The sequence below is a fragment of the Eschrichtius robustus genome, chromosome 2 (assembly GCF_028021215.1).
Source record: "Eschrichtius robustus isolate mEscRob2 chromosome 2, mEscRob2.pri, whole genome shotgun sequence".
Classification (NCBI taxonomy): domain Eukaryota; kingdom Metazoa; phylum Chordata; class Mammalia; order Artiodactyla; family Eschrichtiidae; genus Eschrichtius; species Eschrichtius robustus.
This window is the reverse complement of record NC_090825.1, coordinates 35,472,689-35,489,229: the sequence shown is the minus strand read 5'-3', so window position 1 is coordinate 35,489,229 and position 16,541 is coordinate 35,472,689. Positions and strand designations below refer to the sequence as shown.

Below are 16,541 nucleotides of genomic sequence, written 5' to 3'. Positions count from 1 at the left end.
TTGTCTTATTTGGGACAAATAAGACAACAGTGGGAAATAAAATACCACTGACAACCAAAAAGACTCATTTCAGCTTTAGGAACCAGAAATACTCAGAAACCTAAGTTATAATGGGCTCACAGACTCAGCTGAAGGTGCTTAACGCACCTCTAAGCTGCTGGGCTGAAGGCACCAACTCTCCATCTGAATCTTTAGGCCAAAACACTCAAAACCAGCTCCCAACAATAAAGCCTATTCCATCATCACTGTTGAGAAATATTAAAAAACAATATTGCCAAAAAAAGAAAAGAATGGGAAAATAACCACATGGGAAACAAAAGGAGGTAAATTCCACCTGGATCCTTTTGCTCACTGAAGGAATCACAGAAAATCACAGAAAACCAGCTGCCCAGGGTTAGCAAGTGGTACAATAAAGTGAACACTGGCAAAATAGCTGTCTGGTCAGGCCATTCAAGATGACTCTTCTCTTACTCTCCGTACATCCCCTGCTCGACCAGACCCTCCTTCACTCACATGACTATCCAGTCTTCTTAATTATAGGGCTTAATCGGTAACTGCCTACGTGCTTGCCCCCGCGCCAGCTGCTGGTTTCCCTGGTAACTGATGAGCCAACCTGACGTCACTTGCCCCTATAAATGGTAGCCTCCTTCTCCCTGGAGTAGTAAAGGTTCTTGTAGTCACCTGTCCTGCACGGTGTAGCTCCATGACCTTTTGCTTCAAACTGGTAAGATTCCCTATCCAGTAAACTGTTGATGTTTCTGTTGCTATTTCCAGGCTCTTTCTTTGGTCTCAAGCCTGGCAACTACAAGGCTTGTAGTTCTGTGAAGTGCAGCCCAACAATTGACGAGCCAGCCAGGAGGCCAAAGAGACCCCCATGAGCACCAAGATGTCAGGAAATAAGAATGGGGAATGGAAAGTTGCAGGGGGAACCCAGTATGGCTGTCCACTAGCAAGTGGGGCGCTGTGGTGGCTGTCCTTGAGGAAGGGGTGTCGACAAGAGAGTCCAGATGGTCATGGCCCATCCCAACTGGGCTCCCAAGGTGTGGGACCTACTGAGAGCACTGAAGAAGAGGAAGATTGGGATGAGGTCATAAAGGTCCTTATCCCACAGGATAGAGATGAAGAGCAGCTCCCTTCAGAGCAGAGGCAGCTGACTACCATGAGAGATGTCTTTCTCTTCCACCATATTGATGATATCCTGTTAACCTCAGAGTTTTTTTTCTAGTTTTAAAAGTAGCAGCCCTGCACTTGTGGCTCGTCTGACTGCACGGGGCTGGCTGGTGAGTACAGACAAAATGCAAGGACCTGGATTATCTATCAAATATTTGGGTGTTATCTGGTCGGGTAAGACAAGCATAACCTAAACAATTACAGACACAGGCATTAGGGATATTAACCCAGGGACAGGCTTTTGAATTGGGTGTGGCCAGTTAACCAGAAAGGTTTGGTTTGGGCCTGTGGCAATGGCAAAGTAATAAAAGAGTACCCTTGGGCTTCTGCTCTGAGCTATGGAAGGGGGAAGAGTAACGATAGTGTGATGGAACGGCAGCTACTCTACAATGTTACAACAGGTGGAAGACATTACAAAAGCCCTACCCAAGTCATCCAGCAACTCAATAAAACCACTAGTTGGGGATCTATAACAGCTGTGCGTGATGTATGGGATCCCCATGGACTTCAATAGCCACCAAGGAACCCACTTTACCAGCCATGAAGTTCAGGCATGGGCCAATAAAAATGACACACTGGCCTTTCCACCTGCCTTACAACCCTGCTGCTGCCGGGCTAGCAGAAAGGGTGAGTGGACTACTTAAACAGCCGTTGAGATGGAAACCTGCTCTCTCCACATGTGGACGAGGAAGCTAATTCAAGCCCTGTGAGCTACAACTGAACATTCCAGTGGCTACGCCATGTTAACCCAGAGGCAACTAGGCAATGGTCCTTTGGTGGTCAACTATCGGTCAGGACAATAGCTCACTTTCACGCTTGCTGCAGGATCTACACCACTCCCCATCCCTCCCACAGCCCCCCGCCAGGGGAACACACTATAAAATGGCCCTGGGACTGGCAGGTAAAGCCCCGCTGGTTTGGGTTTGCTGAAGAGGGTTAGAAAGGGACTTACAGATCTCACTTGTCTTCTACCCGGCCCCACCCAAAACTGCTAAAGTAATCTGGGCCCCTTACTGGAGAGAGGTACCATCCCATTAACACTGTGGTCTGTTTACGGTATGTGCTCTCCAGTCCTCGGCACCGGCTGGGGAGACTGAGGGTGGCAGGCAGCGTGGCACTGCAGGCCAGGACAAAACCACAGGCAGGGGTGGTATTTTCTCAGAATGCTTTTACTGCTTGTAACTGGCTTAATGGTCATGATCTCCCCTGTATTGTGCCTGTCCAACATCTCACATTTCATCCCTAGTCTGTCTGAGGACTAGGTAACAACGGTGGTCTCACTGCAAAGTGAGTCTGATTGCTGGATGAGCAGTGAGATGCCATGAAAAATCGACCCGGCTAATGTGACTACGTGGGGACGACTGAAGACTCACCTCTTTCCTGTCCTGCATGCCAGGCGCCTGGCTCCAGAATTTTCCCACCTCTTGGAGAATCACTATTTTTAGCATACTAGGTATCTTACACTTGATACTCTGTAGCTGCTGTTGTTTGTATTGCATTTGTGGTATTTGGTTGCTGTGTACCTCTACATACCTGACCCCAGGGATATCGTGGAAGAGGGGCAGGCCAAATTGTAAGGGTTGTGCAGGGTACGTAGGAGTGGAGTGTATCGTCAGGCCTCTCAAGATGACTGTTCTCTTGCTCTCTATAAATCCCTCACAAGATTATCCAATCCTCTTAATTATAGGGCTTAATCAGTAACTGCCCACGTGCTTGCCCACTGTCCCAGCCCATGGTTTCCCTGGTAACTGATGAGCCAAACTAACTTCAGTTTCACCTGTAAATGGTAGCCTCCTTCTCCCCGAGTAGCGAAGACTGCTGCCGTGTCCTTCCTGGTGTCTGCCATACACAGTGGGGTGTTACTCCAGGAGCTTCTGCTTCAGACTGGTAAGATTCTCTATCCAGTAAACTGTTGATAGTCTCTGTTGCTGTTTCCAGGCTCTTTCCTTGGTCTCGAGGCTGGGCAACAAGGCTTGCAGGCCTGTGGGGTGCAGCCCAACAATACCATATAACCAATTTTGGGGGGAAATGGGATTGAAAGATTTTTATGACTGGACCTGTGTTGTAAAAAGTTGAAGAAAATCCAACATCAAGTCCTTCCTTAGGGAAGGTTAGATATGGCTTGAAGTGCCAGCCTCCAAACCCTCAGACCAGAACTGCCTACATAAATTGTGGAGCCCTTGCACAAAAGCTAAATTTCAAGGCAGAACAGAGCATTAAACCAAGGACAGACCCTTCTGTATGTGGAGTCCTGCGCTTGTACACAGGTCACACACCCATGCAGCTGGCCTGCCTTCCACTCCTGCATTTTTGCCCCACGGATTTTTACCTTTTTCTAGCTCCTCTTTTTTTGTCTTGAAAGTATAGGGTCTGTAGCTGTGTGCTGGAAATGCTTCAGATGCAGAGGTGGAGGGAGGTGCAGCGCCCCCTGGTGACTTCTCCAAGCATTGCACAATCTCCTGGGAGGAACGCAAGCATCTTCCAGTTTCCCTCTTGGGCTTTGTCACAATCAGTTTTATAGCCATAGACCAGTGTAAACAATACTTTAAAACGAGCTCAGAAAATACTGTGTCTGTCAGCGAGCTATTCAGAAGGATACCAGTGAATTTAGTTATTCCAAATTTATTTGTTTAGAGCCAAGCCTCCTCCCCTGATGCTTTCTGTTGGTTAGATTTGATGGAGTCAGGGAGAGTTGGCACACAAGGCAGGATAAGACCACTAAGTCAATTCATTAAAAATAAAATCCACATGGGCCATCAATCTTCCAAAGTTAAAACTCAGTTTTGATTAAGGGTTGGCTCTAGATTGAGGTAAGAATTAGAAATGCCTAACCTGAAACTCTGCAACAGTCTAGAGCCCGGGACAAGTTTGTGATGAGCTTTGAATATCAGGCTAAGGAACATAAAGGTTATTTTGGTTAAGACATGTGGATGCCAAAGGATTGGCATGATCATACCTATGTTCTAGAAAGATAATTCTGGCGAGGCCAAAACTTATGGAAGAAGTTGAAGTTGGGAAATCAGACAATAAAAGTCTGAACTCTTAAAAAAAAAAATAAGGGATATGTAGAAGTTGAATTCTTATTCATTTTTTCATTTTTTTACTTGAAGTATAGTTGATTTACAATATTAGTTATACAACATAGTGACTCATTCTTAGGTTATATTCTACTTAAAGTTATTATAAAATATTGGCCATATTCCCTGTGCTGCAGTGTATCTTTGTAGCCTATTTTATATATAGTAATTTGTACCTCTTAATCCCCTACCCCTATCTTGCCTCTCCCCTCTTCCCTCTCCCTACTGGCAACCACTAGTTTGTTTGCTAGATCTGTGAGTCCGTTTCTGTTTCATTATATACACTCATTTTGAGTTCACATACAAGTGATAACATATAGTATTTTGTCTTTCTCTGCCTTATTTCACTAAGCATAATACCCTCCATGACTAGCCATATTGTAAATAGCAAAACTTTATTCTTTATGGCTGAGTAATACTCCATTGTGTATATATATCACATCTTTATTCATCTGTTGATGGATACTTAGGTTGCTTCCATGTCTTGGCTATAGTAAATGCTGCTATGAACACTGGGGTGCATGTATCTTTTTGAATTAGTGTTTTCATCTTCAGATATATACCCAGGAGTAGAATTGCTGGATCATATGGTATTCCTATTATTAGCTTTTTGAGCAATCTTCGTACTGTTTTCAATAGTGGCTGTACCAATCTGCATTTCCAACGACAGTGTAGGAGTGTTCCCTTTTGTAGAAGTTGAATTTTGGTGGTGGAATTTGGTGATGGAATGGGTATCTGGAAGTCAGAGTGGACATTTGGGGCTTAGATATTTTGTAACTTAGATCATCACATTTGCTGATGCCATTATTTGATATAGGGAGCATCAACAAACTGGCCATTAAAATTCCTGATGGGGGTGGATTTGGGGGGCCTCCATTCTGCATAGTAAGACAGTAATAAACCAAGATACTTATCCTTTTGACGTCCACCATTTTCAGTCACATCTTTAGAGATCTAGTCCATTATAACTTTTGAAATTATCAAGCAAAATTAAAAGTTAATTAGAAAATATCCTTAAATAAGGCTAAAATAACTAAAATATGGCTAGATATAGCTATATTTTATAGCTAAATAACTAGAATATAGCTGAGACAGATTATCTTCCAAAGAGTCCTGATAAAAGGTGTGATAATGTAAAGTATTATGCTATGCATAATATTATGTAAAGAACTCTATCAGAATTGCTGACTTCCTCAATTTTGGGTAAAAAGTTTGAATTCTGTAATCCCATACTCATTGTGATGGCAATGAGATTTTCTTTACAGAACCTTCTGATGGCTCTGTAATCTCACAAGTTTAGAATACCAAGCTATGTAGTAACAATATTTTCCTAAGTTTGAGTTGACAGGAAAATTACCAGGATTTGAGACCTCCAGAAACATAAAAAATCCTTAATGTTGGTGGAGACTTTTTTTTTTCCCTCCCTCTTCATCTTCCAGAGGGAGCCCCCTGAGCCTGTAATTCTGAACCCATACACTGATTAAACCCAACTTCACTGGTACAATTTTTAAATTCTAAGTTTATAAAACAAAGTTTAAAAGTTTCAAAAACTAGAATAAAGCTTTTTATTAATATGGCCTAAAAACTCTATCCTGTGATGCTCTTGTAATTTCTTTTTCAAATGTTTGTGGTTATAGAAGGAATGTACTTTAATTTGTGATGAGTGTGTGAGAAATCAGTCTTATCTGTGCATTGTTCCAATGTGTAAGGATGTTTTTGGGTTGTCACAACAACTGAAGACCTTATTAGAATTAGTATCTGGAAACCAAAGGTACATCCTATAATTCAGGGGACAGATGTATACCTGAAATCCTGGATAACTGCAAGATTCTTTGTTTTTAAAAATATTACCAGAATATGTGCAGCTGTACACTGTATGTATAACCCTGTTGCACTGTTCACCTGGTGTATACATGCTATCTCAATATTCAGTGTTTCTTTATATCTCTCTTCTCCAGTTTCTGGATGGTCCAGTTGCTATTGCTGCAAAACAAACTACCCCCAAACTTAGTGATACTCACACCAACCCTCTTAGTATAGTTCACATAATCAGTAGATCAGAAATTTTGGCAGGGCTTGGCCGAGCAATTCTTTTGCTTCTTGTATCTTCAATTGAAGTCATTCCATGGTACCCAACTGTTGGATAGGCTGGTGTGCAGGGCAAAAGGTGATGTCCCTGCTCTTCTGGCTTCCTGACAGTGGTGGCTGGAAGGCTGGGCTTAGCTGGTACTATTGTCTAGAGTGCCTACACATGATGTCTCCTGCATGGTGGTCTCAGTGTTGTCAGAGTTCTTATGTGGTAGCTGGCTTTTCCAAAAGGAGTGTCCCAGGAGAGCTGGGAGGAAGGTGTATCACCTTTTGTGACTTAGGGTTCAAAACCATACAGTATCACTTCTAGCACATACTATTGGTTGAAGCAGTCACAAACCCCCCAGATTCAAAGCATGGAAATAGATTTCTATCTCTTAAAGGGATAAGCATCAAAAAATTTGTGGCCATTTTTATAAACTACAACTTGAATTTATTCATTTAATATTGAGTGTCTAATACAGGCTAATTACCCTGCTGGGCTTAGGGATAGTGAATATCGGAAATAAAACACATGCCCTCATATTAGGTGGGAGAAAGACATGAAAACAGAATGGCACAAATAACTACATAATAAAAGTAAGTGCTGTGAAGAGCTAACCTGGTCTGGGGCTCAAGGGAAGAACTTCCTGTAAAAATCATGTTTCAGCTGAGATCTGAAGGACGAGCAGAATGTAGCCAAGCTGGGGAGGGGAGGAGCAGACATTCAGGCTGAAGGAAGATGGCCCGGGAAGGCACAAGGTGTTCAAGGAACAGAGAGATGCTATACGGATGGACCTTGAGAGTAAGGTGGAAGTGACTCGTGTCTTGTATCCTTTTTACAGGATTTTGTAAGTTATCACAGAAGAAATGACAAATGTTTTTATCAGGTAAGTTGAGACCTGATCAGATCGGAAGTTTTACTGTAACTTTTTTTGCTTGCTTTGGGCCCCAAGTGAAGGGAGTTGTCTTAGTCATAATCAGTTTATAGCACAGCATCAGTGATGCATGCTAGGCCCTTTTCCTCTTTTTATATCTTTTCCCCTTCATCTTCCTGCTTCTATTTCCCTTCTTCCATCAAAGGCTGCTACTCTAAAGTGATTAACATAAATCCTTGGCAAGGTATGTATCATTCAAAGACATGGTGTAATTTATGTATTAGGTGTGCCTTACATTTACATAGAGTATTAAGTGCTAGCTCTTGTTTTGTCTCTCTTTTTCACATTCAACATTTTATCCCCAAAGTCTACACTTGAGGTAGTGGTTAAAAGCATGACCTCTCAAAATTAGGATTTCTCCATTTAAACCCTGGTTCTGCCACTTTTTAGCTATGTGATCTTGAACAAATTACTTCACCTCTCCGTACCTCAGTGTCCACATTTAGGAATACGATAATGCAGCATTGGGTTGAATAAAGGTGGTGCAGATAAACAAAGGGCATGGCAAACAGTAAGTGACGTTAGCTAGTATTATCAGTCAGGGTTAGCTAGTATTATCATTACCTAGTAGTTAACTAAATATTTGCTATCATCATCTAGTTCATTGTTTCTGACCACTGAATAGGATTGTCATATGCCTCCACCCCATTTGGTTTATGTAGTTCCTTGATGATGGACAACAGACTCCAATTCTCTGTTATACCATTTCTCCCTTATAAACCTATACAAGAGTTTCTCTGAAGAACACACAAGTAATACTGGCAAGTCGCAGGGTGTGTGCCTACCCAGTTCCACTAAATACTGCTAAATTGATCTCTAGGATGGCTATGGTAGTTTATACTCTCACCTAACTGATCAGGGGTACGAAGGCCTGGACATCGTGGGACAGTTCAGGACAATCTTGAATATTCTGTAACTCTCTGGGGATGGGGGCAGGGGAGACGAGGCTTTCTTGGCCTGCATTGAATCTTCACTTCTTGTTCTGCCCACTCCTGCTTCCTTCTCCTCCCTGCCACATATGTTGGTCCCTAGGGCACTCTCTAATAAATATTCTGCATGCTAAACTTTGCATCCTGCAGAACCCAACCTGAGACTTCATGCTATTTTTCAACTGAATTTTAAAGCTTAATTTTATGCAATTATGTTAAATTACTTGAATGCTGAATCTCAAAAAGCTACAACATGCCAATGAGAAGACCACCTAATTTGGTCACACCATTGCAATAATTGTTTTTAGGAAAATGCATTCTATTCTTTTTGTTCCGCTTCCTCTATTTTTTAAAAACTAGTTTCTCCCTGCAGCTCTATTAAAGGAAGTAAAATATTGAAGGGTAGCAGAATATGCCACCCCAAATTATGCTTCCTTTGGCATAAGGATTATTTTGAGCTAATTATTTTGAGAAACTGCAGACACAGGAGAAGCTCTAAAACCAGTAGAAGTTACCCTTTTGTAAGAGTAATTTACATTAGAAAGGGGGCCTGTACTAGGAACAGAGTTATTACCAGAGATAACAGTCACCTGAGGTGCTTACCTACAAGGCAAGGCAACATTTGTTTGACAAATATTTCATTTCCTCTTTTCACCTTCCGGTGAATTGCCTTCTCTTCCTTTGAAACGCAAACCTTTATCACTTTCATTAGGTCAGGATGTTATATAAGCCTCAATTGTCTGGCTGCCTTTTGAGTCTCACATCTTTGGAATGCTCCTGTGTGTAAGTACATAATTAAAATAGTGTTTTTCTCCTGTTTATCTGTTATGCCAGTTTAGTTCTTAAGTCAGCCACAGAACCTAGAGGGGTAGAATGGAAAAGTTTTCCTTCCCAACAATATTAACAGGCTAAAAATTGATTTTCTGACTCTAGCAAGGGTACTATGTTTATCAAAACTGAAATTCCTTGTTTGTAAGGTGTTATCTACAAGTCAGTGAGTTATATTTCTGATACTGATCTAAAAGAAAATACAGATCTTCCTTGACTTATGGTGAGGTTATATCCCAATGAACTCATTGTAAATCAAAAATTTCCCGAGTTGAAAATGCATTTCACACACCTACTAAACATCATAGCTTAGCCTAGTCTACCTTAAAGATGCTGACAGCTAAAAATTTTCACCTGCACTCTGGTTCTATAAGAATCAAGTCACTAGCCACTGCAGTTGCTGACTTTCGGCACACGCTGAATGGAGTTCAGGGAGATGAGGAATGAGGCACTCTGTGCTCTGAGAAAAACTGGCAGAACAGGGCTTTTGATAGTTAAATACTTTCAGAAGATTTTATGAGCCCAAATGCTTGCATCTTCTCTTATCTAGAAGAACACTAAAATCATTAACAGACATCTGCCCCTTGTGACCAGCAGCAATCTTCTTGTGACTAGCAACATTCTACCAAAATGTATGCTTGATTGCACGTATCCCCCTTCACTAAAATTATATACTGACCATGCTTCCACCTCTTCCGAGCAGTTCCTCAGAACTATCTGAGGGGTTGTCTCCTGGGCTATAGTCCTCATTTTGTCCAAATAAAACTTAAACTCATGTTGTGCTTTCTTTTTTTTTTCAGTCAACAGTTTGGCAACTAATGAAGGGACCCAGAGCAGGCTTCTCTCCTTTGCCTGAACTCTACAAGGAACCAGAGTTTGGTACCAGCAGAGGCCTCTTGTGCCCATTCACCTACCTCAGAGAGTCTAGATGAATTTGGGTGAGTCTCTCTTCCCTGGCTCTCGGCTCTCCCATATGGGTTGATATCCTGAGTTTTATCTGGCAGTATGTAACAGTACCTGGCCCCTCAGGTGAAAGACACTGTTGAGGGGTGTGCCCACCCAGCTGAAAGACACTGGGGAAGGCGCCCACCCCGTTGAAAGACACTGAGCTGTCGGGGCTGAGTGTTTAGGTAGAAGGCTGATCTGACACTTCTCCTCAATTTGGCTGCCTTACTGAATTTGTTGGGATAAGAGTGAAGATATTACATGAGAGCTTTGCTCTGAAGAAGGAGGATAAGACTCCTTCCAGTCAGTTAAGACTTTCTCAGGAAACTGAGAAATTTACGGGAGTGGTGGAGGCAGAATCCTTGCACTGTGCAGTGGTCCCACAAGGCAACCTGCCTATTAATTAAAAGATGTGCTCATCCAGGGATCATGTATAAGAACTGGCCATTCAATGATCCGAGTACCAACGATGGTCTTAGAGGACCGAAGGGAGAAACTGAGACACGTCAGAGGGCTGCGATGATTCTAGAGTGGCGCCTAGAGGAGTTAAGCTCGCAAGCAGCACGCTGGCCCACACACAATCTCATTAGTAGATTTTATCCCCAACAGATTCAACTCTAAGGTGGGAAATAGAGCTCTCAAACAGAGAAACAAGGGGTGTCAGAAAACCAGCCTCTGACCAACACCCCAGCCAAGTTTATACACAAAATTTACTCTTACAAGCACTTACCTAATTGGGCATTAAAGGAGAATCTTGCCCGGAAAATGGCCAAAGTGGACTCTTTATGGCAGACACAGTTGTTAGAGAAAGCTGGCATGATAAAACACCTTTCCAGAATTCTGACCCTGAGGGAACAAGTCCTTCTAGGAAAACTTGCTTTTCTCTCCCAACGCCTTGAGATGTAAATGTTCTACCAGGGCTCTCAGGAATACATACCTAGACGACTGTAATTCCTGACACTGAGGGAAACAAAGGGGTGGGGGAGAAGAGGCCTTTTCAAATTTAACTTATTCCAAATGTTATTTATAAACTAATGAGTTTTATATTGTAATGCCTAATTCATGACTAAGTTTTAAAGTGAAGTTGAGACCTCTGCTTGTGTCTTTCTATATGTCTATGTGTGCATTATAAATATGTCTTTACCTTTGGATGGTATTATCAAAATTAATTTGTAAATGAGCTCTACTTAATTGGCTTAAAGGAAATTAAGTGCTTATACGAATTCTCAGAAATATAAAAGGAAACTGCCAGAATGAATTTCAGGTTCACATGAACTGGGAAATATTCATTGTTAATACCTGGTATTAAAGTTAAAGTTTGTCAACTTAATTAGTATAGACATGTCTTTAGAATCATCAATATTAAGTATAATACTTTTACTGTATCTAGGGTTAATAGAAGTCAGATAAGATCTTATATGTGTTGCAGATTTGTCAACAAGAAAAAACTTGGTATGATTTTTATTAAAAAAAATGTAAATGAGGTAAGAGCTTTTGGGTAAATGTCTTAGGAGTAATTATGTTTTAGGAATGTCTACTTAAAAACTCTCCAGATATTTGGTAACTTGAAATTTTAGAGTTGTGCTAATTTAAATGAGGAAAGTTTATTGAATAGCTAGGTCATTCCCAAATAAAATGAGGTACTGAAACACTAATTACTAAACATTGGCTTCTATTTACAGGGAAACTAAAGATATTTAAGACTATTGATAAATATGTTTGGTGCCACAATGAGATTTTCTATAAGAAAGCACATATTTTTAGAAATTATTATTGGTATTCATGTTTGCCAATCTACAGAATACTAACGTAAAAGACAGTTCATATTTGCTTGCTCCTTAGTTTTCACTAGAAATTAAGGTTTTGAAGAGTCGAGTATTCTAGTTTAAATATGTAATTAAAGCTACCAGAAATAATTAGGGAAATATTTCAGTATACAGTAGCAAAGTAGGATGTAGGTTTTCAGTGAAAGAAGGTATGAAGACTAGAATTGCATTTTGTTAAGGGAAAAGAAAGTAATTTTGTCCTAGAGATGGTTGTTTCTGCATGGGAAAAAAATAAGAGACAAACTAATACTAATACAGAAAGTTATGGAAAGTTTGTGGAAAGGGACCCTGAGAAAAGAGTTTTGTGCAAGGTCAGGATGGCTAAGTTTAGAATAAATTTAATTAAGTAAATGAATTGTTACTAAAAGTAGGCTGATGCAAGACTGGAGTTCAGTTTTCTTTCTGTTAAGAAAACAAAGTTTTTTTTAGACTATAGAGCTGCTTCTATAACAGAACTTAAGCTTCTTTACCTTTTAAAGTTTATCTTTTAAGTGATCTGTTCTGTATTTTCCTTTGAAATCTTTTGTCACATTGCTTAAGTGAATATGTATTGTTTCACGGTGATCTATGGTCCTATTTGACCAAGTGCTTTGAAACCTTTCTGACATTTTTTGACAAACTTCCCAAATCAAATTCCAGTGAAGTTCCTTTGACCATTAGCTAACTTTTGGGATGCTTCAAAAGGGTCCCTGAAACCTCCCAAAGAGAGAGATTAAACTAATTATGTTCATTTGGTATGTTAACTTACATGAGAAGCATTGTCAAATGAGTAATAAATCTTCTTAGGTTATATTGTATGGGTAAATGCTATTAATATAGACATTCTAGAAATTATATGGAATTCCTAAAAAGCAGTAGGCCTTGGTGAAGTATTATCAGTGATAATTCTAGTTAACTTAAAATGTTTTATGTCATAGCAGTAACCAAGTTTCTTTGTCAATTGCATTGTAATTAGGTCTCTAACCGTGCCTTAAGTCTTATCATTCATAGACAGTTATTGTTTTACTCTGATGCCCTTGCAAAAATGCTTCCTCTTCAAGAATATTCATAGCAAGAATATGCACTTTTTGACAAGTGCAGGCTTCTGATAACTTTCAGATTATACTGCTGATGGGTAAGAAATTAAAGAATTCTAATGGAAAATCTCTTGGCTTCATAAAACTTAACAAAAAGGATTAGTTACATGAGACAGTGAACTGGTGAATATGGTTATAATTTTTTATGGCTTCTGTCTGAAATATTATTGGCTTTTAATCTTTATTTTTCCAGCTATAAGGAACCCTTCCCCTTAAGCTAATTATGACTTACATCAATTTAGTAAATTATACCTTTGTAAGCAGAATTGAAACATATATCCTTTCTCTCTAACTGATCCCTCCAGAGATTGGAAACTCTTGGATTACCAGCAGGTTTATCAGGTAAATTAGGAAGGCCACCTCCTAACAGGTGCAGGAATTCAAGGTATTTTGAGGACCTTGAAAAGGGAGAGATTCACTCAAAATTTTCCAAGGCAAAATCAGTGACAAGCCCTTGGCGTAGCTTTCCTACCCTTGAAAGGCCTTTTAAAAATTTAATTTGAGATTCCTTAAAAAGTTCCAGCAAAGCCAACTTTAAAAGAACCTATATGATCAATTACACTTGTATAAATCATCAGGCCAAGTTTATTGAAACCAGACTTATTTTGCAAACAAGTTAGTCTTATTTTGGCTATATTTTGTAGAAATGAGGGTAATTTTAGAGAGAAAAAGATAGTTTCAGTGGACATAAAATTATAGTTTTGTTAGTTGAGGTCTGTATTTACTAAGACCCACTTCCCAGTAGCTCCTTGCTGTTACATTATTGTAAAGTTTAATTGAATTATTTAAAGGACACTCTAAGTTTGTTTCTGAAGTTTACTTCAGTAATCTATCTTTGGATGAAGGTAAGATGCCCGTGGCGCACACGGCCCGGTGAGGAGGGGAAGCGGGTGGCGGCTGCGGAACCGGCATAGGCTGCCTGTTTCATAACCATCACTCCTCCTTGCTGACTCGCGGGCTGCGAGGCCTGGGTCGGGTCGGGCTGCGCCGCGGGGGCCGCTCAGAGTGGAGGCCGCTTGGGGGCGGGCGGGCTGGAGGCGCAGTTGACTGTTGAACACAGGTTGGAGGAATGTGCACCAACCACGAGTTGAATAGAACAGAGGAGGGCAAAAAATAAAGTGCTTTGTTAGCATGCTTGGAGGGAACACAGTAAGGAAAATTGCCAGCCGAGGTGTCTAGATGGAGAGGATGGAAATGCATGTTTGAGGGGAAGGAGAATCTGTTCTTCCAACACAGATGGGCAGTACCCTCAGGGGTTCAGGTACATGTGCTGATTTCTTGGCAGTTTAGTGTGGAAACCATTGATCACCTTGTCCTCATTTCTACTTGTTCTGTGTTGTCGAGGGAGCGTGCCCAAATGAGCCAAGGTATCGCAGCAGAACAGTACCCCGGGAGTGAATGGAATAAGTGTCATCCATACTCAGGCTCATGCCAGCGGTTTACAGCAGGTTCCTCAGCTGGGGCCCGCCGGCCCTGGGGGCGGAGGCAAAGCTTTGCCTCCAAGCAAGCAGAGGAAAAAGAGTTTGCCCGTGGATCGCAACAGTGACGAGTATCGTCAGCGCAGAGAGAGGAACAACATGGCGGTGAAAAACAGCCTGTTGAAAAGCAAGCAGAAAGCGCAGGATACGCTGCAGAGTGAATCGGCTCAAGGAGGAGAATGAATGGTTGGAAGCAAAAATTAAATTGCTAAGGAATTAAGTGTACTGAAAGATTTATTTCTTGAGCATCCACAAAACCTCGCAGATAACGTGCAACCCAGTAGCACTGAAAATATGACAAATTCTGATAATGCAGGACAGTAGACCTCACCGCTTCCAAACGTCACAGCTCGTGGCTTGAACGTTAAAGGTGTGGCTACCTACACCACTTGTATCAGTGGCTGAATCTCCGTTATTCAAAGATCCATTGAGGGTTGTTTTCTAGGATCAGTACTGAAGAGTTGATTAGCTAAAAATGTTAGCCATGTAATTTGAGTATATGGTTTTAAATGATAAGGATTTTTGTGGGGATGAAGAAAACATTTTTAAAGGTATTTGGTAAAAAAAAAAAAAAAAAAATGCCCTGGAGCTTAATGCTTTTAATACATCCTGACTTCCCAAGGGGCAAAAAAAAAAGATAAGATGCCCCCATGACCTGCAACCAGGAGATTATGCATACTGGAAAAGACATCATTTAAAGAACTATCTCCAAACTAAATGGAAGGACCCTTATCAGGTACTTTTAACCATCTCATGCACAGTAAAACTAAGGGAATTGACCCCTTGCATTGGACTGGCCTATGGAGAGGACTGCTGACCTCAAAATCATCTTAAAAGCGATGCTTAAAAAGAGGAGAAACTACCAGACCAGGATGAGAAGAAGACTACATCTGAAGCAGACAGCTTACCTAAGATGATGGATCAGGCCTGTGTACCAATTACTTTGATAATTGCTCACACTTTTGCTTACAAACCAAATGTATTTCTTTCCTGGGACTCCCTCACATGGCCAATGAATCAGACTTGCTCTAACCATCACGAAAAATATAAATTTTCTTTTGAAGGTACTCAAATTCAATCAGAGCAACAAGCAAATTTTCAGCCAAAGAATATAACTTCCCTCAGTTGTGCGCTGGATTTGTATGGCTAACGTCAAGCTATGATTTTTAAGGCCCTTCCCCCCCTTATGTTGAGAACAATTAAACCATACTAAGGATTACCAGCTTAATAACACTAGGAAATTGGGCTGGGTGGCTTATGAATAAGCCTATATATCACTTCCTTTAAAGATAAGAATTGGTACAGAACAGACTAAGTCAAATGACCTGGGGATATACTGGGTTGCACCTAATGGAAGTTCTTGGCTTAAATTCTTACTTATGACCTTACTAATACTACTAGCTAGATTACTTGTATTCTGCTTATTTTACAAGATTGTTGTTTCTTACATTACCAAATGTGTGAATGAACCTCTGATAAAGTGATGACTAAGTGACTTGAAGCAGTTGACCAGACATATAGTTCTGTATAAGATCAATGATTGTAATAGTAACTCTCAATATGGGAAGAAGCAACAAGAGGGAATCATTTCTAGGACCATAACGGACTAGTAAGACAGGTGGTCTAGAGGCTTTTGGCTACAGTTAATAGGGCCTAGTCCAGTAATAGCACATTGAGTGGTATCAATGAAATCCTTGCCTGACCTAGGAATGAACATTCCATGCACCGTGGGACAAAATGGTCATGAAATGCCTCCCAAGCCATCGTCAAATTTATGACCATGAGGGGCACTGCCAACTAAAAATTGTTGCTCGCTATCTGGTTCTATAAGAATGAAGTCGCTAGACACTGCAGTTGCTGACCTTCGGCACACCCTGAAAGGAGTTCAGGGTGGAGATCAGGAACGAGGCACTCTGCTCTGGGAAAAACTGGCAGAACAGGCCTTCAGATAGTTAGATATCTTCAGGAGAAGATTTTATGAGCCCAAATTCTTGCATCTTCTTGTATCTAGAAAAACACTAAAATCGTTAGCAGACATCTGTTCCTCATGACTAGCAGCAAGCTTCTTGTGACTAGCAATAAGATTCTGCCAAAATGTGTGCTAGATTGAACGTGTCTCTCTTCACTAAAATCACATGTATAGTGACCTCCCCCACTACCTCTTCCGAGCAGTTTGTCAGAGCCATCTGAGAGGCTATCTCCTGGGC

General features: G+C 40.9%; 1 pseudogene; it reads left to right on the top strand.

Annotated features, from left to right (window-relative positions):
• The first annotated feature begins 1,710 nt into the window (after positions 1 to 1,710).
• Positions 1,711 to 14,658, top strand: LOC137758821 (CCAAT/enhancer-binding protein gamma-like; annotated as a pseudogene).
• The last annotated feature ends 1,883 nt before the right edge of the window (positions 14,659 to 16,541 follow it).